We start from the raw sequence: 18,209 nt of genomic DNA on the forward strand, positions 1-18,209 counted from the left end.
AGGGTAGAAAGATTTGAAGTAATGACTGAAAACACAACGGATCTGATGGGAGACATCAATCTACCTAGCTCCCCAAAAGCTGCGAGATTGCTCAAAGTTCAGAAGTCCTTACCAGCCGCCATATCCCAGCCACATTGTCAAAGAGAGAAAAGGGATGAGGCAGGAGTCCGGGGACGTGTTCATAGAGATGGACAGTTTCTCATCTAACACTGTGGCAGCCAGAGGGCAGTGGAACTACATTGTCTTAAGTTGGAAATAACTCCGTTAAATCACTAGCTGAAGAAACAGGAAGGATGTGGCCTGACCTGAGTACAGACACTGTGTCCGCTGTGCTGAGACCTCGGGCAGGAGGTGACGAAGCTGCTGGGAGCTGGGCTTAGACCCATGGGGAAGTTTTCAAAGGAGACTATTGTATGAAACAGTAACAGGGTGAAACAGAGTTGGAGAAAAAGTGGTGTGGTAACGTACCAATGTGAGCAGAGGTAGTTGGTACTGCTGAACTGTATTCTTAAAAATAATCGGGATGTTGCTGGCTCAGACCTGAAACCCTACCTATGGTGGAGTCTGAGAACTGAAGAGTCATAGTTTAGTTCCAGTCCCGGCAGAAAAGTCTATAATACTCCATCTGTAATTTGCCCGCAGAAAGCTGGGCTGGAAGCGTGATTCAAGTGAGCAAGAAACCTGAGCAAGTGTGAGGCCCCCAGTTCAAGCCCTGGTACCAGCACACATACAAAGGTACATTATTTTTGTCAGTCTTGGGGCTTAAACTCTGGGTGTGGGCCCTGTCCCTAAGCTTTTCAGCTCAAGGATAGTGCCGCTACCACTTGAGCCCCAGTTCCACTTCTGATTTTTGAGTGGTTACTTGGAGATAATAGTCTCATGGGAACTTTCCTGCCAGGGCTGGCTTCGAACCGCTATCCTCAGATCTCCGCCTCCTGAGTAGCTAGGATTACATGCAGGAGCCACTGGCACCTGGTTTAGCTAGGTAATTTTTTTATTTTTGCCAGTCTTAGGGATTGAACTCAGGGCCTGGGCTCTGTGTCCTTGAGCTTTCTCAAGGCTAGCACTCTACCATGTGAACCAGAGCACCACTCCCGGCCTTTTCTGTGTATGTGGTACCAAAGAATCGAAGCAAGGGCTTTGTGCATGCTAGGTGGGCACTCTACCAGTAGGGCGCACTCTTGGTCAGCCTGGTAAGTTTTTAGGTAATAAAAACTGTTCTGGAGGGTTGGGCGGTAGCCTTGAGCTGAAGAGCTCAGGGACAACACCCAGGCCCAGAGTTCAAGCCCCACCACTGACCAAAAAAACCAAAAAAAAAAAAAAAAAAAACTGTTCTGGAGTTGGGTGGTGAGTGGTGGTGGTGATCGTCATACAAGTAGCTCTTTACTTTTAGTTTGGTTTTCAGAAAGATACGGTGGTTCAAGTGGTAGAGCACCTAGCCAGTAGGCTATGAGCAGAAGCTGAACTGTGTGCCCTCCCCATGCAGACAAGAGCTAGTGTGCCTTTGATGCCATAAAACTATATTTATCCATTTTTAAAAAATAGTGTCATATTTTATAGACAGTTTAATTTGGATCAGGGCCTCTGTGACGGCGTTAATAACGTCATGTTATTAGACTCCCGCAGTTCAGCTGGCTTTGGGAAAGCTTGCATTTGCGGGGAGGGTTTATGGTGCGGGGCTGGTGACGAGCACTCAGGCCGCCCCAGCTCACCTCGCCCACTTTCCTGTCACCCAGGAGTCCAGCCAAACATGTGTTGACTCCAGCTCTCAGGCTCAGTACCAGGGTGCCTCTTTTAGAAACTATTTTTATAGAAAGTCTTTGATACTTGCCCATTCCCAAAGCTATTTATTTAAATAACATTTTTTCCCCTGTTAATCACATTAATGTTAAGGATAGAAGAGCCACAAAAAGTTTCAAAAATTACCACTAATAACCACTGTTAACGTTTTAGTGTATTTCTTTTCAGTATCAGTATCTGCCTAAAAATACACACACTAACATATATTTAGAACACTTTTACAGAATTGCCCTCCTACTCTATCCAGGCTTTGCACCCTGCTTTCCCACTTAGTATACGATGTGAAAGGCAGAGTTTGTATAATTGAAACAGTTAATTAGGCACTGGAGTCAGAATGGAACACCCTGTTAGCTATTTGCCCTTGTGGATCCCTAACTTACAGAACCTTCTAGAACCTCATGGTCCCTATTCTTAGGGCAGAAACTGTTGCATCTGAAGCTTGTTTGCAGTTTCTCCTGCAGGCCTGCAGGGTCTTGGCTTCCCAGCCCTCTTGCACGTCCCCTCCTGTCTCTGTCTCCCGAGCCTGGTTCACACCTGATCTAACCTGAGTCCTCCCTGCTGTGGGAGAAAACCACCCAGCAGCGGAATACGACATCTCTGTTGGTCCAGAACCTTCTGGACCTGTTTTTCTCCTTTTATAAGTTTCCACAGTTGGAGTCTATTTATTCTTTAAATATGTGATAAATGAAAATGATGTTTTCAAAAATACACAGGATGATTGTCATAGTAGAATCTTCCAGCCTCTGTCCCCCAGTCTCAGCTCCTCCCTGTCTTGGGACAGTCCATGTCCTCACGTTTCCACCCTGTGTCTGCGATGTGCACACACACACACACACACACACACACAAACACACCACCCCTTTCCATGGCTGATCTTGGCTATTATATTGGTTTGTTTCCTATTTTGTTGCCATTTCCAGCCCTTCCCCATTCCCTTACTAGGGTTTGAACTTGTTAGGCAAACACTCTGTCACTTGATCCATAAAGTTTCACGTTTTCATCTTGGCCAGCTTCTGATTGTGATCCTCCTCCTTCTGCCTCTTGAGTTGCTTGGGTGACAGCTATGAACTACTAGCCCTAGCTTATTTGTTGGTGTGGGGAATCCCTAGCTGGCTTTGAACCTTGATTGTCCCGTTGTCTCCTCCTAAGTATCTGGGACTACAAGTATGCCTCTCTGCACCCAGCTGGGGAGAAGCTTTTGAAAGTGTGCCAGGAAAAGAACAAGTTGGTAAATTTGACTATGTAAAAATAGAAAGCTTTTTGTACAGGAAGTGATGCCATCGTCAAGTCAAAAGGTCAGAGCCTGAATGGCCCCCTGGCTTCCTAGCCCTACAGCCCTTTTTGTGCCTCTCTGTTCTCGAGTGATAGGAGCACCCTTCAAAAATGCCCTGGAGGTGGGCCTGGAGCGTGGAGCCTGTGGTTCCTCAGCCACTGAGTTCAGACTTCTGGGACAACAGGTGCTGTGTGTGCCAGGGTGGGGGTGGGGGACCAGTCCTTGAAGACCCCATCTCACCTCCTTGTGGGTGAGCTGGCACAGCTGCTTCCCCTGCCTGCCCCCCTATGTGAGCAGCTGCCTTCCCCCAAGTGGTTTTCGCACAGAGCCCCTGTGATGACTTTTCAAAGAAAAATGCGGGGTGGATAAGCTCCTAAAAATACCCCAGGATCAATCTGGGGGTGGGGAGGTGGCCTTGTTTTTCCTCTCTCTTCCCTCCCTGAGGCTTGTAAATTGCTGCTGCCTGATGGCTGAGCCAGGCTGGCTTCCGGAGTGGCTGTAATAGCAGGGAATTAGCCCAGTGGCTTGCCATCTCCTCCCCGGGCACAGCTGAGGCCATGGTCACTCTGAGTGCCTCTGAGCTGCAACTTAACTCTTCTGCTTGGTCCATTCCTGGAGGATACATTTTGGCCACTGAGACAAACTGGGTAGAGAGGATTCTGGACTTGTTCCCAGGGAATTGCCATGGACCCAAGTCTCTGTCTGGGACTGGCTGCTTCTGGTCTCAGGCCACAGAGGGGAGCCCCACATTGCTGTGTCTCCTCCTTCTCCCAGAGGCCTCCAGGCCTTCTGCTGGCCCAGGGGCCATCTTGGTGCCGCCTCTTTGTTGTATGATATGACACGGGCAGCAAAGGCCCAGGCACGTCTGTGGTATGGGAGAATGATGGTGTGGAGAAAGAAATTGGGGGTAAAGGTCAGAAATTTCTGCTCATACCCAGCTTTGGCCAAGACCTGGAAAATTCCAGGTAGAAGGAAGCTTGAAAATTCCCAGTGTCGGTGGCGTACCTGTCCTTTATCTCCTGTCCAGCTCTGCCTCAGCCAGGACCAGTGTAGGAATTCCTGAGTCCACCTCTAGTTCTTGCTGTTTCCGGTCTTGGCTGCTAGTAAGGAAGTCCCGCCCATGGCACCGGGCTTGTACCCAGGGCCCTGTCCTTGCTGACAGATGCTCTACCACAGCCCCACCCAGCTCTTCTTGCTTTAGCTTATTTTCTTTTTCTGGGGGATACCCTTAAATATTCATCGATTTGCCTAGCTCTGCCTCCCGTGTAGCTGGGATGGCATGGCAGGAGTGCATCACCATACCCGGTCTGTTGGTTGCACTGGGGTGGGGACATCTCATTAATTTTGTATCCCAGCTGGTCTCAAACTGCCATCCTCTGCTTCCCCATAGCTGCGATGACACACACACACACCCATATGTGTACTGGAGTTGAACTCAGGGTCTTGGGCTTGCAGTGTCGGGGCACTACCACCTGAACTAGGCCCCCAGCACTTTTTTTGCTTTGGTTTTAATTTTTGTGTTAGGCCTTACATTTTTGCCTGGGCTGGTCCAAGACCATAGTCCTGTATATACTGCTTCCGGCATAGCATGCACCACCACACCGGGCTGGTTTGGTGAGCGAGGGATCTCACTGACTTTTTATTGGGTCTGGTTTCAAACCTTGATAGGATTATTGGTGTGAGCTACTGTATCCCACCCTCGGCACATACCTTCGTTGGTGCTAGAGTAAAAGGGGGCATGAGACACCTTTCAGCCCTTCCTCCTAGCTCTGCCATAGCAGGAGGGCCTACTCTAGACACCTGGGAGGGGGCTACACGCCCCAGAGCCCAGAGCGTCCCCCAGAATGACCTGGGGCCCGGTGCCTGCAGAACTTTTGACCTTCCCTGGCCTAAGGATGGACCGGGCCTTTTATTTACTCATTTATGCTCCAGGGCTCCCCAGCTGGTGCTCAGATGAGCAAGGGTTGGGGGTAGGGCAGCCCTGGTGATGACCTTGCTCCCTAAAGTCCTGCTGGGGAGGTGGGCAGATGAGCCTGCTGTGTTACCTCGCGCAGTGTGTGGTGACAGGATTGTCACAAGGAAACCCAGCACCTGGCTCAACACTGACCAGAGGTTCTGAGGTCCTGCTGTTGAGGGGTACAGGGGCTGGTACCTCCACATGTGGCTAGCAGAACAGCCACCCCTTCTGCCTGGCCTTCCCCTAGGAGAGTCCTCTGCCGCTTGTCCCCTTATCACTGCACCCAGGTATTTTGGAGCTGTGCTTCACGGGATCAGGATGAAGCCCTTGCAGACACTTGATGTGGTGGAAGGTGTTGACAGTGCCATTTAAATCATGCCTCCAGCCTCATTTTGCCTTTTGATGTAGGGTTTCCCTTATGTCCTTGGCCAGCAGGGCTGTGATCCTCCTGCTTGTACTTCTTGGAGTTGCTGGGGATGGGTGACAAGCACGCACTGCAGTGCTCGGCCATTGTGCCTCCCTGGCAGCTGGCATGACATTCGCATCCTAGGTACCTGCTCAAGACACAGCAGTGGAGATGGAATCTTGAGAACTTGCATGCGCAGGCCGGCTTCAAACTGTGTATGAGTCCTCCATCCCTACCTTCCTAGTAGCTGTATTACAGGCTTGAGCCACCACCCAAGCTGGTCTAGAAGAGGGTAGCCTAGACTGGACAAAAGGACATTTTATAACCATTGCACACACTTATTGTTTTTTTTTTTTTTTTTGTAAAAGCATGGTAATGTATCTGTTCAGGTTCTTTTGAAGCAGTATTGTTAGTTACTAATAAGAAGCCACATTAGGATCCTGGCATCCGGGACCCTGTTGGTATTTGTGGGGTCATCCCGCCCATCGCCCACCAGTAGGGGGCAGCCTCCACTAGGACATGGCCGCTGGCCTTTTGGAGATTGTCAGGAAGTCTTTTTTTTTTTTGCTTATTTTAGGTTTTTGGTGCTGGGGTTGGACCCAAGGCCTCACCTGTGCTAGGCAAGTGCCCTACCACCAAACCATATCTGCAGCCCTCATGTTTCTGAGATAGGGTCTCCCTATGTGGCCTGGAACTCACAGCTCTCCTGCTTCTACCTCCAGTTACCTGTGTGCTACTTCCCTTCCCCCTCGTTCTTTACTCTTTTTTTTTTTTTCCCCCAGTACTGGTGTTTGAATTCAGGGTCTCACATTTGCTAGGCCAGAGCCACACCCTAAGGCCACTGTGTGCTTTTAGGTAGTGTCTTGTGCATTTGCCCAGGCTGGCCTCAGGCTGTGAACCTCCTACCTGTAGGTAAAATTACAGGTGTGCATGAACACACCTGCCTTGTTTGTGGGTCTTACCCATCCTCTCATCCCTCCTCTCCCCCCACCCCACCATCCCCCTTAAACTGTGATCTTCTTCTCAAGTAGCTGTGATTAAAGGCGTGAGCCACCATGTGCTGCGTTTTCTGTGTTTTTAGCTGATGTTCCATGTGGACATCCAGCCTGGCTTACCCACCTGCAATCTGGGGAGCCCAGGGACTGTCCACTGTGGAAAGACACCCAAGTGTCTGGCTGTGTCAGCTGTGGCTTCACAAGCAGGAGGAAGACTCATCCAGGCTGAAGCTATGGGCACGTAGACGAGACTGGCAGGAGAGGCTGTTGACCCAAGGCCTTTGAATACCCAATGAACCTTGAAAAGGCTGGTTTTCCATTTGAGGCAGGCTGCTAGGGAATTAGGATGAAATTTGTGGCAGACGAGTCAGACAAGAAGACTGTGGGCAAGGAGGCTCATGTTGAAAGTCTTAGCCAGGCTGAGTATAGCGATTCCCAGACGAATCCCAGCACTGAAGAGGCTGGGACAGGAGGGTCTGGAGGTGACAGGTATCACCACATTCCGCTTTCATCTGTGTCTGGGCTGGTCTTGAGCTGTGATTCTCCTGATCTCACCCTTGCATGTAGCCAGGATTGTAGACATGAACCGTTGACATCCAACTTGACCTTGAACTCGGGGTGATCCTTCTGCATCGTCTGCCCCCCCCCTTTTTTTTGGCCAGTTCTGGGTCTTGACCTCAGGGCCTGAGCACCGTCCTTGAGCTTTCTCAAGACTAGAGCTCTACCACCTGAGCTACAGCACCACTTATGGCTTTTCTACGTTTGTGGTACCGAGGAATCGAACCCGGGTGTCTTCGTGCGTGCTGGGCCACTAAGCCAGGCGCCGGGCGCAGTGGAGAGGGCCTGGCCTCGGCTCTGGAAAGCCCCTCCTTGGCTTGTTCCAGGTGTGGCCCGCCTGTGACCCCAGCTTGTGGGTGGCGGGAGACTCTTAGGCCAGGTGTGTGGCCGGGGGCCACTCGGCAGCCCGGCTCCCCCTGGGTTACGACCGCACCTAAACCTCTGTGCACCTCCGGCGTGGGGCACAGATGCCACGCTGGTTCTGGGGCCCACCCCCGGGCTGGGGCGGGCGCTCCGAGGCCTTCGGGGGACACCTGTGCCCCCGCCCCCTTCTTCTGCTGCCTCATTCGGCAGGCGCACCATCCTTGAGTCTCCTCTTTTGTCTGGGGAGCCCGAGGAGGAGGAGGAGGAGGAGGGGCCCGGCGCGCCCCCTTCCCGAGCCCCCGACGCCCGCCGGGGCGATCCCCGCGCACGCTCACACGCGTGTGCGCGCTCGGGCCCACGCGCTCGGCACCGCGGGCCACCCGCGCTCCCGCCCCTCCCCGGGGCGCACAGGCCACCTTTTGTTATTCAGATCACACCTCCTCCCCGCCCCTCCCCCGCGCCGCCCCCTCCCCTCCTCCCCTCCCTCCTCCCCCTTCCCGCCCGCCCGGCCGCCGGCGCTGCCCGGCCCGCTGGCCGCCCGCCCGCCCGCCCGCCCGCAGCGCGGCTCCGGGGCCGCTCTCGCCGCCGCCGCCGGCAGCGTTCGGGGCCGGGGGATCTCGAGGGGGGGCGCCCGCAGCCTCGGCCATGGACGTGAGCAAGATGGTAAGCGAGGGGCTCTGCCCTCCCGCCCCTCCCGCCGGCCGCGGCGGAGAAAGTTTCTGGCCGGCGGATCCCGCCCGGCGCCTCCGCACCGCCCGCGGGGCTCCGGGGCGACGCCTCGGTCCGCGGGGACCCCGGAGCCGCCGGCGCGGGCCCCAGCCCCCGCCCGGGCCCCGCGCCGCCACGGCGGGCACCGCCGCGCGAGGGCCGCCACGCGAGGGCCGCCGCCGCCCGCCGGACCTGGAGGCCTGGGGCCGTCACGGGGGATTCCCTGGGGGGTCCGCGACCTGCCCGCACCCCAGACGCTGTAGGGGAGGGGCTGTGGGGGCTCCGGGGGGGGCTAGCCCTGCGGTTTGGGGGGCTCTGAGGGAGGGGTACAGCTAGCCCTGCGGTTTGGGGGGCTCTGAAGGGAGGGGTACAGCTAGCCCTGCGGTTTGGGGGGCTCTGAAGGGAGGGTGGCAACACTGCTCACTGCACTTCCCGGGAAGAAGGCGGGGCCCACTGACCCCAGGGCCCCCACCAGCCCGACTCCCACCTGTCGGGTTGGGAGGTCTCATGGTGGCTTGTGGGGGTCCCCAGAGCCACGGAGGAAAGGAATAGGCTGCTGCTGCTGTTGCTGCTGTGTCTGTGTGTCTGTGTCTGTGTGTCTGTGTCTTATCTGCCTTTCCACAGGGTCTTGTGCCTGTGTAGCTCAGCCATGAGAAGCTCGTCCTGGAATCCGAGACTGGTTGTCTTTGGGGACCCCCGTCCCTTACAGAAGGCAGATCCAGCCTTGACTGTGCCTGGCTTTGGCATTGTCTTGGTTATAGGGCAGGTGACAGGTGAACTTCTCTTCCTGTGCCTGGGGACCAGCCTCAATAGAACTGAGCCTGCCAAAGACAGGGGAGGGGAGGGGTCTTGTCTTCCTGTAGGGGCAGCCTGGCTGTGGTGAGCATTGCTGGAGGGCTGGGCCAGTGTGGGGAAGCTGTAAAGACCCCTTGGACCCCTGTCTGCCCGGCTGAAGGGTCAGGGGCTATGCAGAGCTGGCTTGCCCTTGCCACCCAGTTACCTGGCTGGGATATTGCGGTGGGGGCAGGGGGCGGTGTCTGATGGCTGCTGTACAGTGTTCTCCCCTTCCCTCCCTCCAGCTCCCCTTCTGACCCTGAACCCAAGAGCCTAGTCTGCCAGGACTACTGTTGTTAGAGATGCACCGTGCTGAAATTTCCACCATTGTCTCTCCCTCATTAATTCAGCATTAGTCATTTACTTATTTGTGGTCGCACTGGAACTCAGGGCCTTGAGTTTACCAGGCAAGCGCTCTATTACTTGATCCACTCTGCCAGTCCTTTTGCATTGGTTATGTTTGAGATAGCATCTCACTTGATGCCTAGTCTACAGTGCTTGTGTTTGGGATTCTTTGCTGCTGGAATGACAGGCATAGGCCACTGTGTTAAGCCAGTACTTGAAATGGAGTGTCACTAACTTGGATGCCTGAGCTGGCCTCCAGTCTCTACCCTGATCTCAGACTCCTGACTAGCTAGAGTTACAGGTGTGAGCCACTGTTCCCAGCACTCATTCCTTCTGTTGTTTCTATAACAAGTGTTAGGGTGAGGGGCACAAAGAAATGGAACCCAGACCTCTGCTCTTTGCGGCTCCTAGCACCTAAAGGAATGGTCTATAGAGACACAGGCCAATCAGTAGTCAATGTCCAGGCTGGCCCCAGACCAAGGCCACAACTCCAAAAGGCGGTCAGGTCCAAGAAGAAGCTGCAGAAGCAGCTGGAGTATGAGCGTTGCTTCTGCCTGGTACTGCAGTCTCAGGAAGGGCAGTGGGTATAGCCCATGGCTACGGCTGGGGCGTTCAGCTGGGATAGGGTTTTGAGTTAGGGAAATGTCTACGCTGATTGGTGGCAGCCTGACTGGGAAGGCTCTGAAAGCCGGCCAAGGTGCCAGGACAGAGGCCTGTGGGCACTGGGTATGCCTCTGGGGACTTATGAGATGAGGAGAGGTACATTTATTGCTGTGTTTTTCCTCTTTTAGCCTGGAGTCCAAACAAAAGTGATACTCAATTCTCATTAATCATTGAGCAGCCAAGAGGAGCCCAACCCAGAAGCCATTGTTCTGGCCCTTTGTGAGGCGTACAGACCCTGGGCTGTGTAGTGGAAAGAACCTTCCCACTGGGAAACTGCACCACCTACCCCACTTCCGTTCCCACTGGAGATGGGGGGGGGGCTTGCCTTCTCCACTGCCCATTCATGCCCCATGGGAAGTCTCTGGCTTAAAGGCCTCACCCTGGAGGCCCTGACTTCCAGGATTGGCCTCCAACTTACCACTACAGCCACATCCTTGCCTGACACTGGCCTTAAGGGCTTGTCTAGCTCATCAGTGAGGCGCCCTGCCCAGTAGGAGGTTTTGTGGCTGGCTGGGTCTGGTGTACTGGGAAGGACTGTTTACTAGGGAGGCACTAGCACTTGAGTCATGCCCACAGACCTTATTTTCTAAACAGGGTCTGGTGCTTTATTTATTTATAAGACTGGCCTCAGATTGACTGCAGTCCTCCTTCCTCCATCCCTCAGATAGCTGGGATCATAGACATATGCCACCACACTCAGCCCTGCACTCCTTAATTTGTTGATTGGCTAGAGAGCAGGAGTGTGTTTGGGTGATTGCTGTTGGGACCAATTCTCCAGGGTCTAGTTATCTTTTTGAAGAAGGGGACAAATGGCTACAGAGTGGGTTCACCAGCTGCTGCCACCCATGAATTTTTGATGACATCAGATATCTGCCCAGGGGACAGCCAGTTAGTTACCCGTGTGTTTGGGGCACAGTACAGATGCCTTGCGGAGATTGATGAGGGGTCTCTGCTTTCAGTGCTGTAATCCTGGGAACAGTCACTGCTCCCATCCTTGCAAAAGTGCATATTATTGTATGATGCTTCACAGCATGCAAAGTTTTTCCCTATCTGATTTTTTGGTAAATCGTGGGGCTTGAACTCTGGGCCTGGGTACTGTCCCTGAGCTCTTCAGCTCAAGGCTACCACTTTACCCCTGGAGCCACAGCGCCACTTCCAGTTTTCTGATGGTTAGTTGGAGATAAGAGTCTCATGGACTTTCGTGCCCTGGCTGACTTTGACCATTGGTCCTCAGATCTCAGCCTCCTGAGGGGCTAGGATGACAGGCGAGAGCCATCAGTGTTTTTATCTTTCATGATCCTCTTTAACCTCATCCTTCCTCACAAGTGTCACTAGCCACTGGGCATGTGCAGTGTGCACCTGTGATCCTCGCTGTTTGAGAGGAGGAGGCGGAAGGATTGAGAGTTTGAGGCCAGCCTGGGCAAAGTTAACTAGACTCTCAGAGTAAACACAAAAGGTCTAAGCCAAGTATGTGTGGCCTATCCTTGAAATCCTAGTTACTCAAGAGGCTAAGATGTAAATATAGAGGAACATGCTTCAAAGCTAGCCCAGGCAGGAAAGTTCATGATTATTCCACCTATAAAATAGCCAAAAGCAGGGCTGGAGACATGGCTCAAGTGGCAATGTTAGCCAAGCCAAGCGTGACTCTGGATTCAAACCCCAGTAATGCCAAAAAGAAAAAAAGCTGTAGGGAGTTCCTGGGGGCAATGAGTTTAGGGGGTGCTTGTTCAGTAAGTTCAATCCCTAGCCCCACAAAAACTGAATTCTGCATTTGGCCACCTGACATCAGTGAGTACCTGCTGTCTCCCTGCTTTGAGCAATTATGGTATCTGGCCTGGGGTGATGTAGCCACGTCTTCACTGTGGTCCCAGCGTGCTCGCCGCTCCACAAGGGCCACGCTTGTGCTACTTCCACATAGATTATGTATGGAATGTGGGGGGAAAAGACCTTAGAGTTTGGAGGAGATAGAAGAGTATTGGGTGGGCAAAGGTGGTGACAGAGCCAGGCTGGGCGTCTTCGAGAGATGGGGAGTGACCGCCTGTCCCCTGCCCACTCTATAGTTAGCAACTACATGAGAGGAAAGCTTTTTCTGCCCTTTATGTAACAGATGTGGTTTTGTATAAATCACTTTTCTGTAAACTGGATCCTATTTGGAATGAAATTAATGGAGATTGCTATTTAAGGGTACCTAGAATCAGTTTCTGTGGTGAAAGAAATAAGCATCTCCTTAATCTGTCCTCAGTGTCGATGCTTATATTTCAGAGAGGGGAACAAAAAGTGACCTGAACCTGGCCCACACCTGTAACCCCAGCTTTTCAGGAGGCTGAGATCTGAAGATCAAGGTTCAAAGCCAGCCCAGGCACTAAAGAACCTGAAATTCTTATCTCCAATGAACCTCTAGAAAACGGGAAGTGGGGCTTGGCTCAAGGGGTAGGGTGGTAGCCTTGAGCTGAAGAGCTCAGGGACAGTGCCCAGGCAGAGTTCAAGCCCTCTGACCCACCAAAAAAAAAAAAAAAAAGTGACATGAACTTAAATCAAGGTCTGCTTGTCCAAGCTGGTGGGCAGTACCCCTGAGCCTCCCTGGAGTCTCCCCTTCATTCCTGCTATTCCTTATAGCACACGGGCTGAGATCTGAGGATTGAAGTTCAAAGCCAGCCTGGGCAGGACCGTCCATGAGTCTCTTATCTCCAAGTAATCAGCAAGAAGCTGGAAATGGAGCCCCAGAATTGGCACACACACACACACACAAATGCAAACTGGTGAACCATGCCTATAAGTCTAGTCATTTCGAAAGTTGAGATCGAGGGGGTTACAGTTCAAAGATCGTCTGGGCAGAAAAGTTGGTGAAAAGGTCATCTCTAAAATGACCAGAAAAAAGCTGGACTGGTGGTGTGACTAAAGTGATAGAGCACCAGCCATGAGCAAGAAAGTTGAAAATGTGAAGCCCCGTATTCAAGTCCCAGTGTCAGTGCATGCAATACACACACACACACACACACACACACACTGCAGTGTAACCAATTTGGGGGTGGAGCTAAGAATGTTTTTGGAGTCTGCATCCTCGGGGTGTGGAGTTTGGTTCCAGTCAGGTTTAATGGACCATCAAGCAGAGTAGCACCTGTGCTCGTCTTAGGAGTTGCCTGCATCTACTCGGAAGGTCTCCTGAGACCCAGGGAACGTCCCGCTCTGGGGTTCACACAAAGTAGGTTTCGATGAGAGCAGGGCACTGTGGCCGCCTCCCTGGGGAGTTTCGTTCCGGACTCTCTAGACAGGCTGCCTGCGATGAGCTCAGACCTTGCAGGCCCGCCTCGCCGGGGTGGACAGTCTGTGAGGGTCGCTCCAGAGAGCACACAGCCGGGCAGTATGGGGTTGGGCAGAGACAGAACCTGCTTGTTTGGCCTTTGGTGTGGTCTTCTGGTTGTCACTCTCAGTTTTCTGCCAAAGCGTCTCCCTTTGGTTCTTCCTGTAATTGTAACAAGTGGGCCCCACAGAGTAGTGCATGCTGTCACCCCAGATACTCAGGAGGCAGTGGTCGAGGGCTCAGAGTCCTCCTCCATCTGAGACGAACACACAGGAGACCCTAGATGAAAAACAACAAAAACAACATAAATAAAGCAGAAAGATTTGAAGTGTGGTTTAAGTGGCAAAGCGCCTGTCCAGCATACCTCGAGCTCTGAGTCCAATCCCTAGTACTGCCACACATGTGCACACACTTATACACACGTGCATACTCACAGACATGCACATGCACACACGTACATGCATATCACATGCATTCATGCACACTTGTACTCTTCCACTTTTCTCTTCTGGGGTGAGGCATGAGCCCAGGCCCTGCCACTGACCAAGGCCAGCCCTAGGCACTGCTGCCTCAGGCCCAGTGTGGGGGAAGGGAGGGTCCCAGCATGAGCCGCAGAACAGGAGAGCTGTGCAGGTGTGGCCAGTGTGTTGTGCCCTGTCCGGCCCAGGCGTTGGGTTCTGGAAGAGCTGGCTGAGTGGCCGGAGGCCGAGGCCGCTTGGCTGGTGTGGGGGAGGACACGGCTTGGGATTGCAGTGTGTGTGGATCTGCTGTCCCAGAGTGTGGTGGAGGGGGCGCCAGGCCCTGGCTTTCCCTCTGTCCCACTGTGTCCTCCGTGGCCTATGAATCCCCACGATTGTTCCAGAAATTTGTGGGCACAAGGAGATGTCCCAGGACCCATGAGGGAAGCCAGGTGCCCGGCGCCATAGACTGTGTGGCCTGGGTTTGAAGGGTAGGGGGCAGGAAGAAGAGGGATAGGGAGAGATTTCTTGTGGAGTTTGGGAAGCACCAAGCAAGGCAGGTGCTCTTACCACTAAGCCACACCTCCACTCTGAGTTTTTGCAGGTAATTTTTGAAGCTGCCTCTTGCTTCCTCTCCAGGTGCCACCCGGGTATGCCCTGCCGGGGGCAGGCTTTCTGTGTGTGGGGGGCATGTACAGCTGTAGTAAGAGGGGTGTGGCTGAGTGCCACAGCTCATGCCTGGTCCCAGCTACTGGAGGCTGGAATCTGAGGATCACAATTCAGAGGCAGGCCAGGCACTAAAGACCCTTAACCTCCAATGAACCACCAGAAAACAGGCAGTAGGGCTGTGGCTCAAGAGTAGGGCAGTAGCCTTGAAGAACTCAGGGACAGCAACCGGGCCCAGAGTTCAAGCCCCATGACAAACAAACAAACAAAAAAATAGAAAAAGGAAGAAGAAGAGGGGGTGTCACGAGCCTCGGGCCCTGGTCCTCTATGTAGCCTTAAGATCCTTGATGCTGTGCAGCTGGATTGCAGGCTGCCCATACCGGAGTAAGGTCTTGCTGTTTTTTTCCCTGCCTGGCCTTCCAATTTGATCCTCTCACATCTCTATCTCCAAAGCAGCGGAGATTCCAGGGGTGAGCCAGTACACTGCCCCGTAGCATTTATGGGGTTTGGTTTGGTGTTTAAGACAGAATCTTGACATATAGCCCAAGCTGGCACCAGAACTCAGCGTGTAGCTTGGGCTGGAATCAGTTATGCTCTTCCTGCCTTTGCTAGGATTGCAGGCGTGTGCGACCACACTCAGCCACCATGGGATTGGACATTCTGATGGCAGTCTGCTTGCCATCAAGATATTTAGAACGCTCCCATACCTTCCTACTTCCCTCTGCCCCTTTTACACCATATCCTTCCCATCTCCCTCCTCTCCTCCAGTTTTTCCTTCTGTCCTTAGTGGTAGCCATCCCGGCTTCTGAGCTGCCACCCCACCCAGAGCACATCCTTTCTTCCTTTCCGGCCATGGGCCTGACCTTGGCAGCCCCTGGGCTGGCCTCCTGTCCAGAGCCACATTCGTGACCGGATGGTGCCCAGCTGGCCTGGAGGCTGGCTCAGCCCCTCCCCTCCACAGAAGCTTGGCCTGGGCTCCCATTGGCTCTTCCTGGCTGGGCTGTCCTGAGAGAGAGAGGAAGAGAGGCTGGGAGAAAGCTGCCCTTCCTGTGAGGCCTGCTGATAATTGGCTCTCGGGTACCCATGGGGCCAGGAGGGCCAGCTGGGGCCGGAAGTGTCGCACAATGCTGCCCATTCAGGGGCCCCGCTGAGGCTCCTAGGGCCTGGGTGACTGCATGGAAAGCCGGAGAACAGCCTGTTCTGAGAGGATGTGCTCTGACTCCGGGCTCCCTCCCGAGGTGAGACAACCCCTGGGGTGCTGTCCCCCCCTCCCCTCCCCCGCACGCTGGCATTGACTGGCAGAGCCCAGGCATCGTCCTGAGCAATTCCCTCCTGAGCGGGCTGCCAGTGTGGGGAGTGGATTCTCCCCCACTTCACCTAGGACGCAAGGCTGCAGCAAGGCCTGAGGACATGTTAGAACCCCAAGCCAGGCGCGGGTGTCTCCCTGCTGTCATCCTAGCTACTCAGAAGGCTGAGATCTGAGGATCACGGTTCAACGCCAGCCTGAGCAGGGAAGTCTGCAGGACTCTTATCTCCAATTAATCACCAAAAAACTGGAAATGAAAACTGAGTGTGATGGCTCAGGCCTATAATCCTAGCTACTCAGGAGGCTGAGGTCTGAAGATCTCAGTTCAAAGCCAGCCAGGGCACTACAAAGCCCAGAGACTCCTATCCCCAATTAATCACTAGAAAATGGGAAGTGGCGCTGTGCCTCTAGGATTGGATGGTAGCCTTGAGCTGAAGAGCTCAAGGACAATGCCCAGGCCTAGAGTAGGGTGGTAGCCTTGAACTGTAGAGCTCAGGGACAGTGCCCAGGCCGAGTTCAAGCCCCATGACCCCCCTCCCCCAGACAAACTGGAAGTAAAATTGTGGCTCAAAGTGGTAAAGCACTAGCCTTGAGCACTTGAGCAAAAGAGCTCAGGGACAGCACCCACGCCTGAGTTCAAGTCCCAGTTACTGGTGTGCCTATGCACATTCTCTCTCTCTTTCTCTCTCTCCTTCCTTCTTCCCTCCCCCCCCCCCACAGCTGTCTGTGGTGCTCCATGCCTCCCAGCTGTTGGGAGATAGAACTGCAAAGTCAGTATGAGCCAAAAAGTTAGCCAGACACCATCTCAAGTCAGGTGTGATGGTTTGCACCTGTAACCCAGCTACATAGGAGGTATAGGGAGGAAGGTGGAAGTACGAGGCTAGCCCTGAGCAGAAGCTTGTAACTGATGTAAAATGGATTAGTGATGCGGCTGAAAGAAAGCACAGAGCTCTGAGTTCAAACCTAGCTCAGGAAAAAACACAAGTCCTCCCAGCTGCCCTGCCTCTGCTTGGGAGTGCCCGCTGGGGCAGGAAAGGCAGAGTCTGGGTCTCTAGGTTTACCTTTGGTAGGGAGAAGAGCACGCATCCAGGACTAAGAGAAACGGGCCTGTGGCCAGGCGTGGCATGCATATCTGTAATCTAGCCACTGCCTGCCCGGAACCTGCAGTTGTGCCACATCCCGGGACCACGGCTTGCCTGCACTCACACAGGCATGTACCACTGGTGCCAGGCGTTGCCAGCTCGTTTTGGGCTGCGAGCAACCACGCTCCCTCATTTATGTGTCCGCTTAGTATTCGGTGACACAGTTGAGAATTACTCACAAAGCCTCAAATGTTGACTAACATTTTCTTCACAGAAAATGTTTGCTGATCCCTACCACTTATGGGGTGTGGTTTGGTTTGAAGACAGAATCTTGCTATATAGCCCAATGTAATGGTCACATTACAAATGTGATGGTGAGTGCTAGACTTGGTAAGACTGCTGTTCATATTTGTATTTCTTTAGGCTTTTCCATAATAAAAAGCTACAAAATGCCAGGCGCTGGTGGCTCACGCCTATCATCCTAGCCACTCAGGAGGCTGAGAACTGAGGATCACAGTTCGAAGCCAGCCTGGGCAGAAAGTCCATGAGACTCTCATCTATAATTAACCACTAGAAAACAGGAGCTGCGCTATGGCTCCCTGTGAAGAACAGTCGCCTTGAGCTGAAGAGCGCAGAGACAGCACCCAAGCCTAGAGTTCCAGCCCCACGAAACACCCTGACTCCAAAATCTCATACTCCAGATCTAACCTGTCTTAAAACACCAGCCAGTATTTACGGAGCCAGGCATGGTAGCACATGTCAGTATCCTAGCCCTGGGGAGACTGAAGAGGAGGATTGTGTTACAGAACAGCCTGGGCTACAGAGACCTTGTCTGAGAGAGGGGGGAGTGAGCGTGACTGTGTGGTGTGTGTGTGTATGTATAACAGTTCAGTAGAGGCAGGCACTGGTGACTCACGCCTGCAATCCTGGCTACTCAGGAGGCTGAGATCTGAGGATCACAGTTTGAAGGTGTGAGACTCTTATCTCCCTATAACCACCAGAAAGCTGGAAATGGCTCTTTGGCTAAAAATGGTAGTGGTAGCTTTGAAAAGCTGAAGAGCTCAGGAACAGCGCCAGACCCTGAGTTCAAGCCCCCTGAGCACTAACAAGAAGACAGTTTAGTACGTGGTTTGCAGTGGAGGAAGCGCTCGGCTTGCACACACTATGGAGAAGCGTGTTCTTCAGGACTGAGCTTGAGTTCTGGGGAGAAGGTGCCACGTGGTGTTTTCCTGTGGGGAAAGCAAGACGCGGAGAGGATGTGTGAACTGCAGAGAACTACCTCTGCTCTTTGCCCTTCACTGTTCCAGTCCTTGAGATGAACTCAGGGCCTGGGCGCTGGCCCTGAGCTTTTGCTCAAGGCTCACGCTCTACCACCTGAGCCACAGCACCACTTCCAGCTTTTTCTGTGTATGTGGTACTGAGGAATCGAACCCAGGGCTTCGTGCCTGCTAGGCCAGCGCTCTACCACTAGGCCACGCTCCTGCCCCTCTGCAG

The 18,209-nt window shown here is 53.4% G+C and overlaps 1 protein-coding gene across 1 annotated transcript in view; it reads left to right on the plus strand.

The window, feature by feature from the left end:
* Hip1 (huntingtin interacting protein 1) overlaps positions 1–18,209 on the plus strand; it is a 73,368-nt gene that overhangs the window by 23,379 nt on the left and 31,780 nt on the right. The gene's annotated exons all lie outside the window — the stretch shown is intronic.

This window comes from Megascapheus bottae, chromosome 34, assembly GCF_031878675.1.
Source record: "Megascapheus bottae isolate mThoBot1 chromosome 34, mThoBot2.hap1, whole genome shotgun sequence".
In the NCBI taxonomy this organism is placed as follows: Eukaryota; Metazoa; Chordata; class Mammalia; order Rodentia; family Geomyidae; genus Megascapheus; species Megascapheus bottae.